At 42.3% G+C, this 4,914-nt stretch overlaps 1 non-coding gene across 1 annotated transcript; it reads left to right on the top strand.

Annotated features, from left to right (window-relative positions):
* The first annotated feature begins 4,065 nt into the window (after nucleotides 1-4,065).
* Nucleotides 4,066-4,140, top strand: Trnap-cgg. The gene has a single exon. It is a non-coding gene; the product is annotated as a tRNA-Pro (tRNA).
* The last annotated feature ends 774 nt before the right edge of the window (nucleotides 4,141-4,914 follow it).

Below are 4,914 nucleotides of genomic sequence, written 5' to 3'. Positions count from 1 at the left end.
GGCCGCAGTACTTGTTCCATCGGACATGCATGCATGTCCGAAGAAACGATGCATTGGACTTCTTAAAACATTGGTACTGCAACATCGTATTTATTCCCCGATACGAGGCAACGACTTTCAGTTAAAATGTCGTTCCCCTGTACTTGAATTACATAATGTGTGCGAGTGCAGGTTGTGACACATGAACGACTTCATATGGATGTTTCGGTTTGCCAATGAGTCGCGCACGGACAGCCAAAGAGCTTAAGAGAGCCGCTGGCGTAAAGCGGGAAATCTGGGTTCCATTTCGGGTCCAGCTCAAATTTTCATTGTCTTCATTTCATTATAGAGCTGTTGGTTGTCCGTAATGGCTACTGAGAATGCATTTCATGTATTTGTCACGTATTTCTAATTCTGGCCGAAGGGCGCAAATGTTTCTTCCATGATCTACGATTTTATTATTTCGACTACGCAATCTACAACCGCATCGGAGTCTCATGTGTCACTCTACTGGTTTTTGCGTTTCTATTTCCCTAGTGAAACATGAACCTATGGTCCTGAGGTGTTTCTCCGGTACCGACTAAGTTACGGTGTCGTCCACATAGGTGACACATGACACTCCTTTGCAGTAAACAAAGAAACGTAAAAGAACATGTTTCGGTGAGTTGTGCAGTTAACTGTGTTGTACTGCTGTCTACGCGGAAGGTGAGCGTAAGAACCCAGCAAAATATATGGCACTCAGATGTTTGCTGGACATAATATCTGAAACAAAGAGGATATACAACTAATTATTATCAAATAAACACGTTGTTTTTAACAACACTATTAAACAGTAACTACCCGGAAATTATGAAATGGATTGCAGTGCATTCTGAAACCGCTGATGTTGATGCCAGGGAGCTTGAAAAGTGTAGACCTCCGCCCACGACATTATACGTCCGTAAACGAAAGCTTTGGGATTTAATACACGACCATGCAGAAACATATGATTGATTACGGAATGTAAGTCATTTCATATCCTCACCTCTGTGGGCAATTTCAGACGATCCGATGCGGCCATCTACAGGTAGAGAGATGCAACATTAATTAGCGTTACGATTTGTGGCGCGTGCCCCCGGACTCCAACCGCGTGCTGATGTAGTCGACGCCGTAGAGCTGCTACTGCCACAACTCTCGCGGCAGAGTAGAGACACGATGCGATATAACGTCAGTCCCCGTAGATTAACGGGAGAAAAACCTGAAAAACTTCTAAAAAGGCGTTCCTCGAGTAGTCGTTGTATCTCAATTACAAGTCCGCAGAGTTTCCACTTATGCGAACTCGTATAATTGATGCTTTTATTATTAATATTGTATTGTTAATTGCCCAGATTTGCAATAGTTATTAATTCTTCTCTCGTTCACATAGCATACACCACTGATTGCGAGAAAAATTTTTAGTTAACAGTTTGTTCTTACGCTGTTGTCCCGTTGCTATGGAAGTGTTGTGCTGGTATGCAGCGAGATCCAGAGATACTCTTTGATTCAGTCTTTGTAAGATTGCGTCGTAATACGAAAATATTTTAAAGTTCCCTTCTCAACTAATGACGTCAATATTTGCACTTAAATGAAATAGTCTTTCATGAGTAGTCGTTGATTTAGTCATTTATGAAACTATTTAATGATGTAGTCCACACCGGGTATCTGACTGGTAACGAACAGTTTATTGTTATTTTGTCAATAAGTACTTATATCTCCCGCACCACAGACACACGGAATAGTTTAGTTAAGTCAGTCCGATTGAGTTAAAGTTTCTTGGCAATTACCACAACTCAACACTTCAGCGTAATTGTTTTACCTTCATGATGTCGTGTACTTGGGTCCTACTCAAGACTAATTGCGTGTATTCTTTCATAGAATGATCACTTCTCCTTAAGGTCCAATTAATTTAAAGTCAATTCCAATGTTCACTAATTCCGTTGTTAGATTTCAATGAACCCGTAGCGCACGGTTAAATGAGTCTATCTGTTCCTGTCTCAGTTCATAAACTCAGTTTCTTAAGCCGTGAATCCCGTCACGCTACAAACACTTACAAACTCGAAAACAATCTCGCCACGATTCGCAGTCTCAATAAATCAGATCAGAACTGCTCTCGTACATCTGCACTGGATGAGTTCTAGAAAGCGACTTCCTCTGTGGAAAAGCATTGTAGGCAATTGAATTTCTTCGTTGTGCTTAAAACTCTCTTCCACATAAAAGTTATCTCTGATGACATTACTTTGGACTTAACTTTTGAGATATTAATTTCATATTTGTCACATGGATATTTTTCCATTGCTGAAATACGGTGTTTCTCCTTCCTCTTTCGCTAACAAATATGCTCAGTGGTGTACAATGTGGTTGTTGACAGAACTCTTTCGTGTTAGCTCATCGGCAAAGATGTCATAACTGCCAATATAACTTTCCCTACTTCATGTTCTTTCTTAATTGACTTTTAGGTGGCGTTGGGTCGTTACAGATTCTTCCGCAAAGAAGCTATGATGCTATGTTTAATTTGTGGGGGAATTAGGTGGACTGACGAGGCATGACGAGGTTCTCGATAGAATCGTTATGAATCCAACATACTGGAAACACTCTCAAGAAGAAGGAACAGGACGATAGGACATGTCTTAACCATCGGGCACTAATATCAGTGATTGTAGAGGGAACTGAAGAGGATAAAAGCTCTAGGGAAACGTAGAGATTATAATACGTCCTACAAATAACCTAGAACACATATTGTGACTGCTACTCCGAGATAAGTTGATCGCTGGAGAGGAATTCGTGGCGGGCCACATCCTGCCACTCAAAAGACTGATGACATCCCTCCACCCCCCCAAAAAAGAAGAAAGGTTTAAAAAGGAAGTTACAAATTAGAGTAATAAAAAGCTGACTGCCGATTTTCTGTGAGACCCGAAACCAAAGTAAGCGGGAAACTATGGGTCAAACTGTAATTTTTGGTGATCAGAGAAATAGCCGGTTACCCTTATAGAGGCTCTTCGGTTTGAAGAATGAATGACGCCACGGGAACAGGGTACATCCCCAAGGCTATGACTAGGCAGTTGAAACCAAACTTAGAGATCTGGAAAGTTGTCCCACAGCTAGCTTGTAAGAAGGCCATAACTTTCAGCAGGCGCGGTCGTTTGGAATGGCAATAGAAAATAATACCTACAGTGCCAGTATGGTTGTGTGTGACTGAGATCCAGATTTTAAAAAGAATCCAACAGATTCATCTTAGTCTGTTTCATGGAGCAGTGAACAAGCAGTGTCCGCTTAGTCAGTGTCTACCCCAGAGATGCTTGTATGCATTTTGTCTTGGCTGCAAGGCCTCATGCACGTATTGAAGCCCTTCAGAATCGACTATGACGTTTTCTATTTGCGAGACGTAAATGGGTCACGTGATTCACGGTCAGAAGACCACCTAAGGCGGTCGTTTTCATAATAGTGAGAGATGCAACGGTCTTCTAGCTAACATGCCATCGTAGTCCACAGTTGCGACTCACTACGTGTATTTCTATCACTTGCTAATCTCAACTTCGTGATAACATTTTGTAGCCACTAATTTTAATCGGTGGTTACGCACATGTGAAGCCTAATATTCAGTACTAAAGTCCTGTTTCTCCCGAATTCGACCTTTATACTCGTTGTGAGTTTTTTTTGTAAATCGTAAGTGTGTGCTTCCATTGCTATGATTTTGATATAGCTCTCCCGGCTGACATACATCCATATCATAAACTTTGATTAATCTAATATGAAACTTCCTGGCAGATTAAAATTTTGTGCCCGACCGAGACTCGAACTCGGGACCTTTGCAAAGGTCCCGAGTTCGAGTCTCGGTCGGGCACACAGTTTTAATCTGCCAGGAAGTTTCATATCAGCGCACACTCCGCTGCAGAGTGAAAATCTCATTCTGGAAACATCCCCCAGGCTGTGGCTAAGCCATGTCTCCGCAATATCCTTTCTTTCAGGAGTGCTAGTTCTGCAAGGTTCGCAGGAGAGCTTCTGTAAAGTTTGGAAGGTAGGAGACGAGGTACTGGCAGAAGTAAAGCTGTGAGTACCGGGCGTGAGTCGTGCTTCGGTAGCTCAGTTGGTAGAGCAATTGCCCGCGGAAGGCAAAGGTCCCGAGTTCGAGTCTCGGTCGGGCACACAGTTTTAATCTGCCAGGAAGTTTCATATCAGCGCACACTCCGCTGCAGAGTGAAAATCTCATTTTGATTAATCTATGTTGTGACTGCTGGATCCACGCCTTTTAGTAGGACCGACACAGATGCTTCCTTGTTCACTTGGTACGGTATCACTCTCTTTGGGTCGCACTTGTTAGGGAAAGTGGAGTGCAGGCAAGGTGAAGCACCATAAAGGGAAGGATCACTGTCATTGGGTGTAAACGTGTCCATAATAAACAGAATGACTTAATATTAAAGAAAATTACACGACTCGGTATTTCGTTCTCGCATTGTTCAGTCAACTTGTTCTCAACAATGGATGTTGTTGTTGTTGTTGTTGTGGTATTCACTCCAGAGACTGGTTTGATGCCGCTCTCGATGCTACTCTATCCTGTGCAAACAACTTCATCTCCCAGTACCTACTGCAATCTACATCTTTCTGAATCTGTTTAGTGTACTCATCCCATGGCCTCCCTCTACGATTTTTACCCTCCACGCTGCCCTCCAATACTAAACTGGTGATCCCTTGATGCCTCAGAATATGCCCTACCAAACGATCCCTTCTTCTAGTCAAGTTCTGCCACAAATTTCTCTTCTCTCCAATTCTATTCAATACCTCCTGATTAGTTATGTGATCTACCCATCTAATCCTTAGCATTTTTCTGTAGCGCCAGATTTCGAAAGCTTCTATTCTCTTCTTATCTAAACTATTTATTGTCCACGTTTCACTTCCCTACATGGCTACACTCCATACAAA

This window comes from Schistocerca piceifrons, chromosome 7 (genome assembly GCF_021461385.2).
Source record: "Schistocerca piceifrons isolate TAMUIC-IGC-003096 chromosome 7, iqSchPice1.1, whole genome shotgun sequence".
NCBI lineage: Eukaryota > Metazoa > Arthropoda > Insecta > Orthoptera > Acrididae > Schistocerca > Schistocerca piceifrons.
The sequence above is the reverse complement of the archived record's forward strand: the minus strand, read 5'-3'. Positions and strand labels throughout refer to the sequence as shown.